General features: G+C 34.0%; 1 protein-coding gene across 2 annotated transcripts in view; it reads right to left on the reverse strand.

The window, feature by feature from the left end:
- The window catches only part of CNTN5 (contactin 5), a 1,356,013-nt gene extending 1,334,925 nt beyond the window's left edge, over positions 1–21,088 (reverse strand). For both annotated transcript variants that reach the window (XM_067038233.1, XM_067038231.1), the window contains exon 1: positions 20,708–21,088. The gene's annotated coding sequence lies outside the window, so the exon portion shown is untranslated. The remainder of the gene's footprint in view (positions 1–20,707) is intronic.
- Between the last annotated feature and the right edge of the window lie 531 nt (positions 21,089–21,619).

Genomic DNA, 21,619 nt, shown 5'->3' on the forward strand with positions numbered 1-21,619 from the left:
ACATGGTGCTCAAGGTTCTACTGTGGTTTCATCATGATGCTTATTATGTGAGACTTGCTCAACAATGGCAGAGTCATTTTATATCCTTACTACTACTGGGTTTCAATGGGATATTTTCCCATTGAGTCTTCTTTAAATTATGTTAAATTCATTTAGTTTGTTTACCAAATATCACTTTTTACATTAATCACATTTAGTACTGAATGCCTCAATGGACAGCCTTTTATTCAGCATTAAGACTGGGAGCTACAAACTCTTGTGATATGATTAACATAACAGTATCTCTAGCAATGATACCTCTACCCAGTAATGATCCTGAGATATATAATAAAAATGTACTGCACATTTTTTTAAAAATTGTCTTCAGTTCTGAAGATGGTTTCTACACTGCTCATTTATAAGCATAAAGTAAAACCTTTTGTAATTTATTGAAATTGTCATTTCATAATAAAATCTATATATACAGATACAACTATATTAATTTACTCAGGTAATAGATTTCATGGGACTAAATTAAGAACATGTTCCCACAGATCAGGAAAGAACGTACCATTTTAAGTTAGCTTTGAGAACTAAATGTGATAATGCATAAAACGTTTTTAGCATGGGAACAGGCACATATTGGTCAATAAGTATTATTTCTGTGCTGTTTTGATAGAAGATAGCTATTTCAGCTAATGTTTAATAAAGACAGTTTCTAACTTTAAACTGAAGTATTTACATAACATAAGGGAAATATTATTCTTGGATTAAAATTCCAGATTTTAAATGGGATTAAAGAGGATGTGGCCTGGATATAGTGAGCATTCTTTAGCACTTCAAAATAATGGCTAATACTTATTTGGTGCTTACTATATGCCAGGTACTGTTTCGTGTGCTTTGCACATGACCTAACCTCAACAACATGCTTAAGAGATAAGTATTACTACCAATTTACAGGTGAGGATAGTGAAGCACAAAGCTATTAAATAACTTCACCTATAGATTTTTAAGTGGCAAGGCTGTTTTTGCACCCAGGCACTTAGTTTGTTCAACTTGCTTCTCTTTATTATTATAACATTGATAATAGGGAGATTACTTTGAAATTTCATTACATTGTCATTATCATCTTTCTATCTTGGGATTATCACTTTGTAGGGGGACTCACTTTGCCTTTTCTCCAGCTGTGCCACTCCGCTGAAGGAGAAGATTTTGGTAACCAAGAAGTATTATCTGTGCAGAATCTGTATCCACTATTCCCTACTCTAGATCACACTAGACTACCTGTCTCCAGGTCCTTATGTGCCTCTTACTTAAGTCCATCTCTTTGGGCAGACTGGTATGCATATCTGAAGACCTGAAGGGTAGCCAAGATTTAGGGAAGGTGAAGGGTGTTTGAAAACATGGGCTGGAATGTCCACCAATGTGCACAAAGCCCCTTGTGGTATAGAGAGGAAATGTCCAGGCTGACAATCAGGGTAGGGGCCTGAAGTCAGCATCCTCCAGACTCCATGGTTTTGTATCGAACTTCAAGGAGTATTAAAATTCCAAATTCCAGTATATGTATAACTGAATCACTTTGGTATACACCTGAAACTAACACAACATTGTTAATCAACTATGCTCCAATATAAAATAAAATTTTTAAGAAAAGAAAGAAAATAGTAGATATGACTTGAAGATATGATAGATGGGAATCATAATGAAATATAAATGGAATACAATGGAGCAGAAAAATGAAATGTTGAAAACACATGTAATGATTAAAAACAGAAAAGCCTGTAATAAAGTAAAAACTTAAAACACTTAAAACATAAAGAAAAAATAAAAATACGTTTATCAATGTTTAAGAAAAAAATTCCAAATTCACAACTGATTTCTCAGGACTTATAAAGAGATATTTATCAAATGGAAGAATAGAAGTTCATTAGCTTAGTTTAAAACTTTTAAGTATTTACACATGATAATGGACATATGGACAAATAAATATATTCTTGTCCCAGACTCACAAATATTAGGGGAGGGCCTGATTTTTAAGCATGCAATTATATTTCATGTATAATATCTCATAATAGGATTTGATTGTTACTTCATATTCTTTACCTATTAGGTATAAGAAAGACTTATTTTCTCTGCAGTGAATATAATTAATGCTTTAAGAGAGAGTATAGCACATGATAGAAATTTACTTCATGTTGTTTATTGAATAACTAGTAGACTATTTTTAGAGACATTAAAACAATTCTCTCACATTGTCTCATTTATCATCAGAATATCCACGAGTTCAGATAGTCATACAAAAAATAGAAAAGAGGACAACTCACACTGTATGGCATTCAGAATCAATGTTAGACAGAAATCTCTAGACACTCAGATTTTTAGTTAATATTGTCTAACTTAATTCTAATGTCTTTTCTGTCTTTAAACTGAGATTGTCTTAATTTTATCATGGGAAAAAGTGGTGTCAGTAGAAAAACATGAATGTGAATAATACTTAGTATTAGGAAATTATTAAGATTCAGTCAATACCATATAGAAAATTGAGCTTTTTCTGGTTAAAGACACTAAAAAATTAAATGTCAACAATATTTTAGATACTTTCTAAGACAGCAATATATTTCTAGGCTATTTTCATGGACATCCAATGACCATTCCTTAATTATAAGGCATTATACTTTTTTACTATGTTTTAATTATATCACATCTGATCTTTGATAATGCAACTTCTAATTATTCTAATATGATAAAATAATGAAATTTAAAAGTTAATTCCCATGGCACCTTGATTTTATTCCTCTAGTGCTTAGCAACATTCTAGGAAATGAGTTTTGCAAATAGTGTTTAAAAAACACTTTTTTCCCAACTCCTTTCCTACAATGTATTCTCCATTCTCCAACCAAGGATAGGAAAGGCTTTAGTCAAATTAATTCAGGGTCCACGGAGATACCACTATTGAAGAATGGAAGGTGTACGGCTGAAATGGTTTGGGGGGCCTGACAACAAAGAACGCTAGGTGGATCTTGAGAAATTTAAATTAAATTTTAAATGTTTGAGAAGGAATCACAGTCCCTTGGAGTTATGGCAGCACATGAATGAGATCAAAGGAAACGCTAGTTCCTCAACTAAAGATCTGTGCATTAAATAGCTATCCCAGACTGCATCTGTGTTCATTCACCTCTTCATTTATTTAATAAGTATTTTATCAAGTGTCCACTATATTCCAGGCAATGTACTAATTGCAAAATACACAAAATAAAATTTGAACCCTTACAGAGTTTCCAAAACAGAAGTGTGCTGTTTATCAAATACTCAAATAATTACATAATCTCATAATTTGATGAATGTTGGAAAAGGAACAATTTTGCTAAAAAAGAAAATTATGAGACAGATGGTTGCCTTTTTGAGGAAGTGATACTCTAGTTATAAATGGTATGGAATATTCAGGTAAAGAAAGAGGAAGGAACACTTCAGGCCAAGGAACAGTATGTGCAGAGACAGTGAAATGGGAAACATGCTGGCATATCTCCATATGCCAACAGCTATTTGCATTGTTTCCATGAAATCATCATTACAAAACTGGGCTTGTGCCATGCCAGATTAGAGATTTTTAGTCTACCAAAAAACTCAAATAAGTATTACTGATTCAGGCATCAAAATTAAATTATGGTCCTTAAACATGTAATAAATAGCACTGTGTACGCTGCCCATAACTATCACCAGGTTCTTTCTATGTGTGCTAAAAACTTAAAGATTAAGGGATACTATTTACTGATACTATGCTATTTATTATTCTAGCAAATTTAAAAAACAAAATCTAAAACTTCATTTCATGGGTGTAATCATACTGAAATGAAAGAACACGGTAGGATTTGTGTATCCTTCCACAAGCATTTGCTGAGCATCTTATGTGTTTGGTGATGGGAATAAAGACTAGTAAAATGATCTTCATTGAATTGAGAGGAAGAGAGGTAAGGTATACCAACAAATGAGTCTGAAGGAGAAGGAAAGTGTGAAAGTACATATAAGGTAGTAGCTTGAGCAAAATCAGGGCAAGAAGGCAGCTTACTTTTATTTTTAAGACTGGACCAGCCTGCATATGTTTTAGGACAAAAGAAAGCTAGTGAAGTGGAGAGACTGAAGGTACTAGAGAGATGGCAAAAACCTGAGGGGTAGAGACCCAAGAGAAGGAAAAAAATGATTGAATAAAAGCAGATGTGGAAACAAAAGTTGTGAAAAGGTAAAATTCGCAGGTGAGTTTTGAAATAATAAAATGAAATAATAAAAATGTTCAGAGATGGTTCGTGATAGTAAATACCTACTCCATCAAAGTTAAGGTCACGCTCTGAAAATTCAAGGCCAGCGTAGTCTATCTTACTCAGTTTTGTATCCTCACTGAATAAATGAGAAACGAGGAATAGAGATTTCTAGATTTGAGGAGACTGGTTCAAGTTAAAACAAAATTACATTTCTTCCTCTTTATAGCTTTGGTTTACATCTCCTAAGTTGGTTATTATTATTACTATCATTAATGTTACATTTATTATCTGGAAGGGCATTAAATTTTGCAGTTTTGTTTTTTAATTTTATAATGAGCCCTAAAATTATGACTAAAGAAATGTTAATTCTAATATTTTGGATTTGTGACAGCTTTTTCTTCTTTTAACATAAAAGGTAGTTGAAAGCATATACAATATTTCTCTACATGCATCAGCAGAACCATTTATATAATGGATATTTTGAGGTTCTGCTTTATGCATAAAAAGTTCAGAGTAAACTTGATACACTTAATATTTAAATATGTGTTTGTGCCATCCACATGTCAACTTGCATTGCACGTAGTAAACAGCAAATAAACACAGGCTGAATTGAAGGGTACCCATTTTTTACTTTTATTTTTGCATGATCTCTTAATATTTCTTTATTTTTCTTGGGTGTTTTTCTTTGAATTTTTACAGATTCAGGTTTTTAAAACTTAAATTATGCGGAAAGAAATGTAGTTAACTGGTAAATATAAAGCCTAAGAATAATGGCGTCAAATATTATCAAACATCAGTATTATACTCATTAATCAGGCAGGTACAATATTTATTCATGTATAATAAAATGTATTTAATGTGTGTAATTATTTTTATGATAAACCTTTGCTACAGGACTTTTTTCCAATACTAATAATAAGTCATGTCGCCAGTCTTTGAGAGTTTTCACAGTATTTGGGAAAAAAACCAACCTATATAAATATAAAAACAAGTAAAATGGTTTTGGCTCTAATCATTAAATTATATGTTATTATTTCTCTTTTAAAATTTACAGACGTTTGTGTCATACTTAATCATCTTTTGCCTTTTTCTCCAGTAACTGCCCCCCTCTAATTGGCACCTTGGTAACAGTAGTCCAAAGTGTCCAAATTCTTATCCCTCTGCTACTGAATAAAGACCTGCTGGGGAATTGTTCTTATCAAATTGATTTTACGCCCAAATGAAGGATGAACTCCCCCCAATCCCCCTTCCATCCTAAAAAAATGCTAAGCCTAAAGTTACCAAACAAATTAAAATGGGTATATGCTATTTGAAGTTTTGGGGTTTTTTTTTTGTTTTCTTTTTCTGATACTCTGACATGCTACACCATTTTTTAAATGTAAAAAATCTCTGAAATTTTTTCATAGATGTTTAGGAATGCCAAGGAACATTCCTTTTAAATGTTTGATAGGGCACTGCTGATTCCCCCAGGCCATCTATTTCTCAGCACTAGGACCACAGAAGCTACTACCACAATTGGCTTCTTTTCTGCTTTAGGATTCAGTGCTCAGCAGCAAGTATACACACTCATTCGTCTTCTCCCTTGTTAAGCAACTGCCCACTACTCTGCAAAATCACAGAGATGAGAAGGTAGTTTTAGTTGTGCACACTGGAATGTTTGTGACTCCAGCTAGCGTCTTGTGTTGGACACTTGTAAACACTCTGTTTTCCCCTGATCTCAGAAAAGAGTCTTGGTCTTCTATTTGATTTCTACTGTTAGTGTTTGTTCTTGAGGCAGAGAGAGTACAATGAACAGCAGCTTGGCTTTTCTGAGTTTGTCTAGTGATGGAAAAAATTAAGAATGTAGATCCTTACACAGTTCAATAGTATTTCCTGTTGATGACACAGAGCTCTTGTTCAGAGGGAACTCATTCAAAGAACGGAATCTTAAGATAAAGAAGAAAGAAGCACAGGGAATAAAGGAGATAACAGCACCCCCAGATTTAAATAGTCAGTGATCTGAAAAGCTGAGAAACACCTTTAGGCTTGTGATCTATGACCTTATGACATTGAGTTTAATGGACTCAATTTTTAATTGTTATCAAAATTATACCAGAATGAGGGAAACATTATTTTTATGGATAATTATGCTTTATTTAAAATAGACCTCAAAAGAGATATCTATGACAAAAATTTAATTATATTGAAAAATATAGGAAATGCCTTTTCAGTTTTCAGATAATTGTTTATTTTATATATATATATATATATATATATATATTTTTTTTTTTTTTTTTTTTTTTTTTTTTTTTTGTGGTACGCGGGCCTCTCACTGTTGTGGCCTCTCCCGTTGCGGAGCACAGGCTCCAGACGCACAGGCTCAGCGGCCATGGCTCACGTGCCCAGCCGCTCCGCGGCATGTGGGATCTTCCCGCACCGGGGCACGAACCCGTATCCCCTGCATTGGCAGGCGGATTCTCAACCACTGCGCCACCAGGGAAGCCCTGTTTATTATATTTTTGATAACTTTGCTATCTGATAGATATGTACCACATGTCAGCAGTCTGCTAATTTGTTGAACTGGAATAGAATTCTATGATAAGTAGAACTCAGAATTAAGTTTATAATTTATTTTACTCACAGATAGGACATTTTACTTACTGCTACTTGAGCTTTGATTCAATGGTGAAATTCAAACAATGTATGATACACCATTTTTCATTATAAAACTTTTCCTATGTAGTATCTTACAGTGAGGTGTAAAATAGTATATATTCTTCTTGATTTCTTTGTGCTAAGAAGTTTTAACTTTGTGGGACTGATTCACATTTATAAATGATGTATAAAATGAAAAATATCTGCCCATGTTTCAGAAGTGCTAACATAAGTATTGGTCTACTGCCCAATGTTTTTATAACAAGCAATGTTACATGTTTTATAATGAACCATGCAGATGTAGCAAAATCCAGAGATTCAATGGATCTTGAAATTTAAATAAAAATTTTAAAAATGTTTAAAAAGCTTCAACACAAATTCTTCAAGGATATACAAGTTTGGTTGCTTCACTACAATTAGGAAAAGTCTACTTGGACAAATAATGAATTTTACTGACTTTGTCAGGTTAAGTACCAAACCCAAACTTATACAGAGGTATAGTAAGAACACTGGCTGAGAGTTCATTCTGTGTTATACTATACTAAATGTAATTGCTTCTTATGCAGTATTTCTCAATAGTGGCATCTTCAAAGCATTGTTATTTAGAGAATTATGTTAGGACAACATTAAATAAACATTTCACTTGTTCACATTACACAAAGTAGTTTATAAAAATGTTCAAAATGTGTTCCTATCTTTAAAGCAGCTTGTGATCCCCTGGTAGAAAAAGTAGTTTTTGCATGAAGATATCTGGAAGCATCATTTTTGGCATAAGTAATAATGTCAGCAAAAGTATAGAGACGGGAAATGTAATGACAGGTTTTGGTGTAGGTTGTGGCTCAATCTACAACATGTACATTGGTGTAGTTGCAGAGGAGCCTTTAAATGGTTTCTAAAGGACAGTTACGGAGCTCCTTGGCATACTGGCATACTGAGAATCTGAAATGTGTTCTTCAAACAGTAAGAGCCATTAGAACTTTCAAAGCAAAGAAATGGCATGACAAGACTTGAATCTTTGAAAGATTATTCCGTCAGAAAGATTGACATATTGGAGAATAGAGGAAGATAAACCAGACTGGAGATGTTATTCCAGTGAAAGATGCCTTGAACCAGTGCTGGGTGAATGTTATTTGGAAGGCTGGTTTGAAAATGAGAGGGATCATTTGTCCAAGAATGTTCCTTTGCTTGAAGCCCTTTCCAGTCTACCCAAGTAGAATTGTCTCCTCATTTTAACTCCACTGGATCTTTTGCACACAGCAGAGGGGGAAGGGAAAAGAATGCTAGTTATAAAATATCTCTGGCATTTCACAGACGTGCATTTAATTTCTTCAAAAATTTGGCAATGCCCCAAAGCATTTTTAATTGACTTCTTGCTGCTATGTGTTTCTTGGTTTCAGTTAATACGTAAAGAGAGTAAGAAAAAGATCAACTCAGTAGAATTAAACTGGGGAAGGGCAAGAAAAGCAGGTTAAAAAATGTCTTATTGGGCTTCCCTTGTGGCGCAGTGGTTAAGAATCCGCCTGCCGATGCAGGGGACACGGGTTCGTGCCCCGGTCCGGGAAGATCTCACATGCTGTGGAGCGGCTGGGCCCATGAGCCATGGCCGCTGAGCCTGCGCGTCCAGAGCCTGTGCTCCGCAGAGGAAGAGGCCACAGCAGTGAGAGGCCCACATACCAGAAAAAAAAAAAAAAAAGTTTTATTAAATATATAAAATGTTTAAAATAATTAGGCATAAATTAAAACAAAAATATGATTTTTTTTCATCTATTCCACTGGGCATAGAATAAGGAGTTTCATAATACACTGTACTGGCTACAGTGTGGAGAGACAGACATCCTAATACATTTTGGTTAGAGTACTAATTGGAACCATCCCTGTGGAGGGCAATTCAGCAGAAAAACCAACATTTTAAATGCACATTCTCACTGACCTAGCAACTCTACTTCTAGATCTACTCACACTTATGTAAAAATGCATATATAAGAATTTTCATTACATATTTATTAGTATTTGCATATAAAATAAATTGACAAATAATTTTAAGACAAGAATTATTTATATAAATTATGGTATATCTTTATTACAGAGTAAAGTGTTCAAAAATTATATACCTTTTTGAATTGTCATGTAGACAACCAAAATTATTTTAAGAAAAAAAGATATACTGTAACAATTTCATAAAGGATGTACATACAAAATCCTGTTGAGGATGGCTACTTCTGAGAGGAACTAGAAGACATTTTAGGGCCTTTACTATATTCTTTTTATACTGCTCATTGTCAATTCCGCCATGTTAGGAAAAAAAGAGATGACAACAGTGTTCACTCTCCAGATTCTGACTTGTGAGAGCTGCTTTATCATGCAGTGGCCAGACTGATAACACACCCAATGGAGCTGATCACTTGTATTCTATCATAAAATATCTCAGGATCATATTTAAAGTAATTCTTGGATAGCACTCCACTCTTTATCAATGAAGGACTAGAAAAAATTTGTTGTTTTTGTTGTTACTGGAAAGTAATCCCTCTATAAAACAATGCCTTTTTAAATTAACCCTTAATATGATGCTTCTATTATTTTTACCTAGGGATAAAATATTAATAAGAAGATGTATCTATTTGCATTTGTGTTTTCTTTTTTCCTCTTGAAAAACTTGAATTACCCTAGTGTGTTTGTTTGAAATGAAAGGATAAAAGAACCTAATGATAGAGGAATTTCTTCAGATAAAAAAGAAATTGATCTCAGACCATTTATCTAAACATTGGCTAAAGGCAAACACTAACCAAATAAAGATTAACATTTGGAAAAGGTAGTTAATTTGAAAATAAATCAAGGTAGTTGTCTTAACTTTTAAGCAACTATTAAGTTGTAATATGTAGGAGACATCTGATCATGCAGAATATCTAAGGAGAAAAATAAGAATGAGAACGAGAACACAATCATTTCTTTCTTCTAAATTAGTATTAATCAGAACAACTATACAATATATTTTAATAGATGGCATTTTGATATTCAGTCTGGGAAAATCAACCATGTATTTATATCTAAAGCCTATTATCTTATAAGACAACTACATGTAAAAAAGATAGAGACACTTTTGTTTCAGGTGAAATATCAACTCCAGGCATTTTGAAAAGTATCTCATGATACGAATACTTACGTAATCACATCCTCATTGAACAGTGTAAAATTGCTTTCTATCAGCTCCCTCTCCTGTCTGCTTTGTAGCTTTCTCCACCTTTCTTTTTCCCTCTGTCTCCAATATTTCCAGACCCAGTATAGTCTTACCACACTTTTTTGAAAGAGACTGTTTTTTGTGAGATTTGTTTCTTCCATTTTTTTTCTACTGTATCAAATCTTCTGCAATAATAAAATGATCTATATATATTGGAGGAAGTTGTTGATTGGTTGTACAGATACAAAGCATATACATATTTAAAGCAGCATATTAATCAGAAAAGTATGTTGATAATAACTCTTATTGTCAGAGTAGCCAAGCCAAAAAAGGTAATACATCAAATATTACTTGTAGAAAAATGTATCTGTAAAATGTTTCGAACTGAAATCTTTTTATTTTTGCTATTAAATCTAATGACAATTCACAATTTAAAAGACTTCCGTGACTGTAGCATGAGCCACTCTCACAATTTTTTTAATTAATAAGAACATAATAAAAATAGAAGAAGAAAAAAATTGGTGGAACTTATTTTCAAATGAATATTTCCTATACCATTTTGCAATCACATGGGATTCAAAAACAATATTTGAAACATGTCCCTCTCCTACCAAAATAGAATCTATGCTCTAAATAATTTTGTAGAGGGACATTAAAGACTTCTTTTTTTTCAGGCAAATCAAAATACAATAAAATAAAAAAGAACCAAATCAAGTAATCTCTTTAAATATGTGCAAGTAAAATTAAGACAATGAAAAGAAAAGAAAGCACCTATGAACAAATTTACAAGATTGTGCCAAGAAATTACATGAGTTTCCTCATACTTGGAAAACTGGAATGATTGTACCTATGTATGTTTATATAAAATTCAAATGATTTTTCTGCCTTTAAATATTTCTTGAACCTAAGTAAAAAATGAGATTTTTTAAAGTAACTAGACCTAAAGATATAAAGAAAATAATTTTGCCTCCTGAATCTACAGTCTCATTTCCTTCTTTAAAAAAAAAAAAAAAAAAAAAAGTGAGGTAGTAGTCAGTATCATTCTTTTACAGAAAAAGAAATGAACTCTTAGGTTACAGTTTTGCTCAGGGAACCAAAAGGAAGTTGCTGAGCCAGAATCAAGCATGGGTATAACAAGTCCATGTTCTTTCCATGGCCCTCCCCATATGCCAGGAACATGATCTCTTGTCTCATTATCTCTGTTTGGTGGAATCTAACCTAAACTCACCTGTCCACACATACAATTGTTTCAATTTTCCTCTTCATCAAAACCTCACATCGCACACAGCCACTGAATTACAGGTGATCAAACCCTGAAAAGAAACCCTTTACTTTCATTGATTTCACCTCCCTTGCTTGAGAGATTAATAAACTGAGGAAGTGATTTGTCCACGTCACAGCAAGGCAAAAAACTGGGGCTGAAACTAATCTTTTTTTTTTTTTTTTTTTTTTAATATTGGCTATATTCCCTGTGTTGTACAATATATCCTTGTAGCTTATTTTATTTATTTATTTTTTGCTGCGCTTGGTCTTCATTGCTGCACACGGGCTTTCTCTAGTTGCAGTGAGTGGGGGCTCCTCTTTGTTGTGGTGCACAGGCTTCTCACTGTGGTGGCTTTTCTGGTTGTGAAGCCCAGAAACGGGCTTCAGTAGTTGTGCCTCGTGGGCTCTAGAGCTCAGGCTCAGCAGTTGTGGTACACGGGCTTAGCTGCTCCCTGGCATATGGGATCTTCCCAGACCAGGGCTTGAACCCCTGTCCCCTGCACTGGCAGGCGGATTCTTAACCACTGCACCACCAGGGAAGCCCTGAACCTCATCTAATCTTAAAATAAATGGTTAACATCTTGCTTTCAACAAAATCCCAATTCTTCAATTTTCTCCCAGAATCCTTTACATTTCCTCATTTGACATATATTAACTATTTTGCATTACAAAGTGTTCTTTCTTTATATTAATTAACCTTTCTACCTCCTTCCAAACATCCACCTCATTTCTGCCTCTCTTCTCACCAACTGAAAAAGAGTCGTTGTCAATCCATAACTGAAACTTCCTTCAAGTCCTAGTGTTTCTCATTTTGTCTGGAAAGTCAGCTTAATCCATCCCCACAAAGACCATTTCTGTTCCTCCAAGGTCTTTAGAATTATCTGACCAATAGCTCAATAGCTATGCTTACTAGTACATTTTCTTTTTTCGCGGGCCTCTCACTTTTGTGGCCTCTCCCGTTGCGGAGCGCAGGCTCAGCGGCCATGGCTCATGGGCCCAGCCGCTCCGCAGCATGTGGGATCTTCCCGGACCGGGGCACGAACCCGCGTCCCCTGCATCGGCAGGCGGACTCTTAACCACTGCGCCACCAGGGAAGCCCACTAGTACATTTTCTTAAGCTTCTTATTAAATTGTGTTCTGACTGACAATTTTCCACCTCTCCATTGTCAGGGATCAAACCTCTTACTTCCTTTGGATCCCCAAAAGTAAGTAGTACTGTAAACACTAATTTTGTAAGAAATGCCTGTCCAAATAAATTACTCAGATAAAAAAGAAGATACACAGAATAATCTTTAAAGGATCATGGTCTATACATCTCAATATCACTTTCCACAGTTAGAACAGCATTGCACCTCATACAAAAACAGAATATTTTGGTAGACAGATAATTTAAAGCTTATATGTTAGAATAGGAATTGAAGTAAAATCAACATTTCTTCCCAGACTTATGTTTTTGATGTTTCTAACACTGTCATTTTTTTTGTCATTGAAAAGTAGGTTTTTTCTTTTATATTATCACAACTGCATGACATTTACTGTCCTAATTTTGCACGTAAGGAGAAGTTAAGTAATGTTTCTAAAATTACACAGCTAACAAATCGTAGAGCCAAGACTTAACCCTAAAATTCAAACACCAAATCCCCTAATCCATACTGCCTCTTTATATTAGATATATTACTATAATTATCAAAATAATATTTACTACCTGCTCTGTTGCTACTATGACTACTACTATCTGGAAGAGACTGTGTAAGCAAAGCTTCACAGCTTCACAGTTAATCCACCCCTGTAAAATGAGTATCACCAGCACCAGCACCATAAATATTCCATACTTAATAACTGAAAGAATTCAAGGTTATTTATAACAACATATAAGAATTGCATATTTTCACAGCATCTAAGCCATGTTTGTTTTACCATAAATTCATCTATATCATCAAGAGATTAGATGGGTCTAAGATACTAAAGTTAGCACTATAATGAGATGTAGAAAAACACAATATTCACTTGAAATGGTTAGGTGAATCTTGGAAGAAAAAGTACTTTAAAATAATTTAGGTACTAGGAAGTAAATGCATCAATTAGCAAAAGAACACTAGCATGAAATAGTCTATGCAGGAAAGTCTCAGTAGGAGTAAACTAACAGCCGTCTCCAAAAGGAGAAATATTGAAAATTTGCATCTTAGCTGTATATACTATATAACTGCACATTTCACACTGAATTGTATTCACTCTATGTGCTTATTTCCTCCACCAGCCCATGAACTACTTATTGCCCTTTATTTTCTTACTTAACTACAACTGCCCACTATAGACCATTTGAGTGAGTGAAATAATGTAGAAATTACTTTCAATGTGAAAAGAATTACGTGTTGTTAATTTTACTCACTGAGGTATATACCACAAAGACCACATTAGGGAATGAAAAACAAACAAATACAGTCATAAGTTTTCAAACACACTTACTATGGTAAATTTTCATGGAATCAATTCTGGATCACTTAACTTAAATCTCAAGTAATCACTCTTTCTTACTAAGGTTACTGCTCTTTGAAAATACTGAAAATTTCAAAGTAAGTTGTAGGTAAGTAAATATCTAAAGACAGTAAAAATTCAAAGAATATTAAAGACCATTTACTCTTTGAAGTTGGACAATATATTTTATATTTTCTACTAGGGTTATTTGCAAAGTTTGGTTATATTCATAGGGTAGAAAAAACCCTCAAATTAGCCATTAATCATTTCAGCCAGTCTTTCACCTCATCTTTAGTCCATTAACTTGTCACCTTTAAATACTCAGTATTTAAAGGAAAAGAGAGTCTTAAAATATGAAGTCACCCCATAGGGACATACAAAAAGCTCTTGTCTTTGTCTAATACAAAGAAAAGTTTGAGAGAAGACATCTGTAAAAATGATATTATATCAGAAACCCAGCAACATATAATTGCCTTTCCACTGAGTTGCACTGTGCCAATTTTACAATTTATCATGTTCAGCTCTACAGAAGAAAATTTTTAGCATATATTCATTCTAAAATAATTTACATCATGTTATTAAAATTAAGCATAGAGGAACTTTGGTTCAGATACAATGATAACTAAATACTATTACAGGCTCAAATTTGCTCTCTGTTTAATTCCTTTATTATTATAAAACTAGAATTTATATAAAAGTTGATATTTGAGTTCTAAAATTCAGAGAAATACTGTCTATTTCTAGAGAACTTCTACTCACTTTCTGCTTTGCATTTTATTAAATGCTAAAATTGTTATAGACCTAAGGAAGCCCATGATTTAAATTTTATCCTAACTTGTCAATTCACTGGAATATTTTCCCCTCACATTTCTCGTTGATTTTCTATTTCGTTTAGTGTCCCATTAAACATGTATTACTGAAAATAACAACTGCCAATACAGAAAAAAAGTATTAACAAAAGAAATGGATAATCCTTTATAAATATACAGTGGAAAAAATCAATTACATTTCTTTTCCTACTTGGGTTCGCAGGTTTCTTAACTGAAAGTGTCAAAAACCTTCTCCCTTTTGATTTAGCTGCTGAGCGCACACTAAGTTCATTGTGAAAAAGTTCACATCTAGCAATTAAGTCGTCTAGACATTCAGTTTTTCGTTAAGAGAATATGGGTATAGCTGTTTCCTCTGAGTTAATATAATTGGACTTTTAGTTTTCTAGTCTTAAAAGACAATGTTTTACAGATAACCAGTGGCAAAAAAATATTACATATACTTATATCCTAATCTTGATTTGAGTAGGTATCAAAATAATTAAGATTTTCACAGCAAGAAAAACGTATAAACTATAAAAATCTCTGACCTAGACATTAAAGAGAACTGGATTCTAATTCCATCTTTTCCACCAAATGTTAAACATGTCACTTCACATCTTTTTATCTTTATTACTCTTCATATTAAATAAGTGAAAATATGAGCTCCATTAAGGCTCCCCCCAACACTAAATGGTATTGTCACCTTTTTTCTAAGCGTCCTAATAATTTATTTATCATCAATAACTCATGTGATTTGTGCTTATATTTAATGACATGCTTATTTTAGCATTAGAAACTCTCATTCACAAGCTCACACACTGTCATTAGAATAAGGGCACTGAAAGAAGAAGAGTGCCAAATTATGAAGTTTAAGGTATCAATTAATAAGACATAACGTTTGAATTTCTTACCCTTAAATATACTCAAAATTGACAAAATTAATCATCACTAACAAATAGTTGTATTAATTTTTTAACATAAGAGACTAGATTAAGCTAGTCTATATCTTTAGATAAGAATATAAAGAGGAAAGTTTCAAAATAACAAAATAAGACAAAACCAAAATCTAACTGAGATTAAATATGAGACTTTTCTAATGTTTTCAGAAATACTGGGGTTGGGGGGGCACTTAAATTTGTTTAGGTGCCCAGGAAACAATTTTACATTTAATGATTATGAAAAGCCAATTAAATAAAAATTTATTTCTAGAAAATAAGAATTCTTTTTTAAATTCCTACTGTAACCTGTATTTTCCAACTAATATTCATATTCATCATCAGGGATTTCATATTATTCTGTCATTTTAGGGGCTATAAAGTACAATAGTATATTATCAAATACTGTATCATTTAAAACTCAATTTCTTATATAAAACTGAAATGGGAGAACTTAGGATAATTAAAATTAAACTCTTTGTTACCTTTACTTTCAGAAAATTTTGTCCTTTAATACATATAAACATGAAATTAAATATATGAGAAAACAAAGATGAAAGTTCATATACTTAAAAGTAAATTTTTCACCAAATAAATGTACCATTTCTCTACTAGTTACCTCCTAAACACAAACTACTGCAACTAGTGAAATATTTGTGAAAATACAATAAGAATCTTGCTCTAGACATTATAACTATAATTACCCTATTATGAAATCTCTCTCAATAAGAGCCCCTTAATTTTTTTTAGCCTCATAATGAATGTTTCTGCCAATATTATGACTATCAAGAGAAAGAGAATTTCAATCTACCTTTTATCACCTAACTGATCGGCCAAATTTATCTTCCTAAACTCCATATGCTATAGTTACTTTACTGGATCATAATGGAAAATGAGATGATTTCCTTCTTGAGCATTTAGTAGCGAGAAGAATAAGAAGGATCAGATTCTTATTCCCCCTCATAAAATGTTTATGCATATAATTATACTTTTCCAGTCAACAGCCACAAACAAGCGTTTTTGATCACTCAGATGAATGAAATACTTTCATCTTCCTCCTTACCTGATATACAATTGCTCAAATTTTGGATAACGTTCAAATTAGCCACTTTAACCCTTAAGCAGGTCTATATTTTAGAGTAAAGACACAAACTATAAAGGTATGTTTGTGGGGAAGCTTATACAAAGACCTTAATACTTTGTTTTCTATCAAAATTTCAACTTTTTTGGTTTATACAAGTGAATATAAGAAATATTTGGAACCATGACTGGAGTAAGAGTAACTGTGCAAGTCCTACCAGATCTTTTAAGAGAAGTCCACTTGTTAAAAATAATAAAAAGTGGTATCCACAGGGAAGCAAATTATTTAGGTCATTATGGATTTTTAAGGGACCACTGAGAAAACGAGAAGAAAAATCAGTTCTGCAACTGCGTTGTTAAATGCATTCAATAAAACATTTTTGGAATTGTTTAAAAATAACAATGATCACAAGGAATTCCAGCTCAAGAAACGCATGGTAAAATAACATGACAGTACTTTCTAAAGTTTCTCACAAATGAAAAATCTCACACTATATTAGATTAAAAAGTGGTGGATTCATTGATTTTTTTGATTTCCACAAAAAGGACAGAACTTTGATTTATTTTTCAGAATTACTTTATTGCCTATTTCTGGAGTTCCATTTCCCTGTACTACAGAAAAGAAGAGCTTCCATAGTTTGGCTGACTCTTAAGTCTTATAAGCTCATGTTTCCACTGAAACATTTAAGAAGTCTATAAGGTCAAAAATACAATATGTGATACTGTGTAATATGAAATTAAAGACTGTGTTTTAACTTAAGGGGTTAATAAGGATGAAAATGCTCAATATTTAGCTTATACACATATTTACAACAGGTAAAACATAAATGAAGTTAAATACATAGTCATATCAAGTTCATGGGAAATAATTTAATACCACCACACGACTTAAAAATATTTAATATCTTCCTAAAAAGTAAATATGTAATAAAGCCATTTTAAAAATTCTTCTCATATCCACTGTATCAGTGCAACACTACCAAATTTGTTTTATTCATTTTCATGAAAATAATTAACAAAAGAACTGTTCAAAATATCTGAGAATATAAACTGATAATATTCCATTTATCACAACCTTTCTAATGTTATACACTTGAATATCAAAAAATATAGATGAGGAGAAATTAATTGAAAGGGTCTGGGTAGAGATATGAGATATTGTTCGTAATTGTTTTTAATCCTAAATCTTAAGTGTTACATAGTTTTTATATACTTCATTACTTTTTAAATGCACCAGTCTCTAATGTAGAGCTATTGATCACAAATGCTCAGAAAACAGACCTCGCAAAGATTCTACCACTTTGAGCTTCCGACCAGCCTCTTTCCTGCTATAAAGTGCTAAGAAGTTCATGTAACATAAAAGCACAGCCTTGTAACACTAATTTAAAATATCTTGTCAGAAATACAATCCTCTCTTACCTTATGTTTGTATCTTCAGTAATAAGAAATGAATAAATCTGAGGTCTTGAAGTCAGAATTTTGAGACACCAAATTATATAAATGTATGGGTCTATTTAAATTAAGAGAAATACACTTCTGACCTCTCAGTAAACAAATTTTTAAAACATATTTAAAAAGAGAGACAATTCAAAGACTACAGGTAAGCAAAATATGTGTGGTAGGATGGATTCAGCATATCACTATATTTTAAGCATCTTGGACTCATCAAATTCCTAAATTAGTTTTTAATGGACGGGGAACAGTAAAGTCTGCTATAAAACTTCGTCTTAGCCAATCGAACTTAAATATAGTTAAATCAACTTTAACCTATTACAGCCATCCAGACAAGTTTTCACTTTTTTTAATTTCATAAAATTATATCTTTGTTTTAGCTAGAAGTAAGACAAACTCCCAAAATGACTTGGCTAGCATAGCATGCCCTTACTTTCTCCATCTAGATAGCCCTCTATCCTTTACTGACACCCTCTGGTCCTGATCACTAAGTCAGTTTTGACATTAAACCACACTCCAACCTCTTCTCTGAAATATAAATATATAAAGAAATATATATTAACCAGACCTGGTCCATCTTAAATAGCTAGTGTTACTTAATTGGACACATAAGATTAAACTTTCACAAGAAACTAATTTTAATTGTTTTTTAAAATAAACATAGCTTATACGTACATTCAAGGTGTGATTTTTCATCTTCCTAACTTACAAAGATTTCAGACCACCTAATAGTTGAAGTATTGCTCACTTTGGGAAACACTAAGGTATTTCAGCAATCTATTTAAAAATCCCACGACTGTAGCTTTTCAGATCTATTTTCAAATGCATCCTCCCATGAATGTGCCTCAGAATTTACAGGCAAAATCTGGCATTTAGTTAATCTATTGGGGTAATGTTCTTTTTTCTAACTTTTGAGAATTCAAACTTTCTATCAGTTGTATATGGAATCAAAGAGAAAACAAAATGAACAGTTTTTCCTCCTTATTTTTTAGTTTTCAGAAGTTTTAAATAAGAACAATTTAAAAGCTCCACCAATCCCTGCACAAAACATTGGCACTTACATTGTAACAAGCATTTCACTGATTTTCTGTTTTCAAATATGCTTTAATACCATCTCACCTCACTCCAGCTAAGTTACTTTTCTATTTTATTTTTTATATCACATTTCCTTTTTTAACTTTTAATTTTGTTCTTTGTTTCCTTCATTAACCTTACTTGGTCTTTGTAACATATTTTATTTTTTAATCATTTGTTTTGTGTAATGTATTGTTGCATAGTCATATGGTTTATTTCCACTTGAATCAAAAGAACATATACCTGTCAAGTTTGAGACTCAATATACTGGTCCACATAAAACTTATAGTAATTTGAATATGAAGTAGGAAAATATGCCAAGAAACATTTGTGAGTGGCTTAAAACTGATTACAGGCACTTTGAAAAAAATTATGACCTAATCATTACTAATTCTTTTATGTTTAGGGTCACGATATTAATCACGATGAACTTTTAAGCTTGCTGTGACAGTCATAAGTTATTTTGGCAGTCCTGTTGTAGTTCAACAGTAATCAAAAATACCTCTATTAATTTTAAAATTTGATCACTATTTATTTGTTTGTAGTTTTTAATGCTAGTATCTTAATGTACATCTCTTTCTTTCATCCTTATTTCCAGCTAAAATTGAGAATCAGGTAGAAGTTTGCCATCTCTATATGAGTTTATCTTTTAAATTAAGGAAAAAACTTGATGAATTGAACACAGGTGAGGCACTTCACTTTCAGTTTAAAAGTTTTTTTTTTTTTTTTGCTTCCAAACCTGTACTTTAATTAACGCATTGATTACATTTGTCATGACAGAGAGGTTATGAAATGTAAAAATAAAATAATTCTAAAATAAATAAGGGATTCTTGGCTTTTCAAAATAAAGTTAATTAAAACAACTTAAAATTTTTGAGGTTGTTGTACACTATGTTTATATATATGCAAATTAATATCCTCTCCCAATTTCAATAAAAAATTCAATAAGGATGTCTGAACATATTTTTATAATCTTTAAAAATATCTGTCACATTCCTATACAACATTGAGAAAACACCTCACCATAATCCAAGATACTGTTTTTTCAGTCTCTCGAACTTTGTAGAACTCCACTTACAGAATATCCCTACTGAATTTAACAAGTTATTGCACTGCCAAATGCCCAGTTATCTGGGCTCTATTCTCACAAACACACTCCTCAGTCAGAAGACATGCATCCAGTAGCTGAGAAAGACATCCTATTTTTTGAACATTTAGTTTCTTTTGTAGAAAAATTCTTACCCTCTCCTCGCATCTGTCACCTTACAGTTTAGCTGTAGGAATTGTTTACTCTCATTCTGGATGACATTACAAGATAACACAAATAGGTTATATTTAGTCTTGCCTCAACTTTTCTGACCTGAAATCCCAGCAGAGAAAAATGACGTTTGATTAAAAAAACAAAAACAACAACAACAACAACAAGCAGCTTTATGTGACAGTTTTAAAATTCTGGCAACACGGCAAGAAAGGATGGCTTTGCAGAAGCGAGCGTGTCACAAACTGTCAGAGCCTGGGAGACCAAATGCACAATCACAGACAGCAGTCACCGGCGAAGGAATGCCAGCCACTTACCAAGCAGACGCCAGACTCCCCTGTCCTTCGTCCGTGACTCTCAATTCCCGTCTCCCATCCTCCTGCCCGTTGGCACAGTTCAAATGGAGCAGTTGCTCGGGTCCTCCCCAGCCTGTGGCAGAAGACAACTGCCGAGTTTTTAATCCTTCAGAGGGAATCCTCCACCTCGCCCGGCCGCTCCCTGAGGAGGGGACCCAGGTAACGCATCCTTCCCTCCGGGCGCTTTCACTGCACTTTGGAGGCAGCCTCCTCGTAGCCACGCTCCCCAGCTCCGTAGTTGGTTATATTCGGAAGTAGGTGCGGCGCCTCCTCGGGCTGGAGCGTTTGGGGCCCGAGCGTTCCGGCCAATGCGTCAGCGCGGCCCGCGCGCCGAGCCTCTGACTGGCTGTGCGGCCCCGCGCGGCCCGCGCCCCTCCCCGCCCCCGCCCCCGCCCCCGCCCCCGCCCCACCGCCGCCTGTGCCGCCCCACCGCCGCCTCTGCCTCCCCGCCGCCAGGCTTCAGTTAGTGCATCCTGGAGCGTGTAGGTCCCTTTGCCTCTGGAAGGGTTTTCGATGAGTCCCTACGCGTCTCGCTAGTCTGCTGCTATTTCCCTCCGCGCCTAACTCCGGATCCCGCCTCGCCCCCGTTTTCTGACCCGCAACATTCCCGAATTTCAATCACAGATTCCAGCGAAGACACGACGGCGACCGACCGCACGGGGCATCTCGGATGAGTCCCTTGCCCTCTCGCCGGCTGCCGTCTCTCTTCTCTACGATTCCCAGAGTCAGGCGCCTTTACCTCCCGCGGCAGCACCGACTGCTGCGTTCCCTGAGATTGGCTCGAGAGTGGACTTTCCCACTTTGGAGAATTTCCTCAGGTCCTGCCTTGGAAGCACTAGTCTTTGTTTATACACTTTATCTCTGGACTGTTAG

The sequence above is a fragment of the Kogia breviceps genome, chromosome 7 (assembly GCF_026419965.1).
Source record: "Kogia breviceps isolate mKogBre1 chromosome 7, mKogBre1 haplotype 1, whole genome shotgun sequence".
NCBI lineage: Eukaryota > Metazoa > Chordata > Mammalia > Artiodactyla > Physeteridae > Kogia > Kogia breviceps.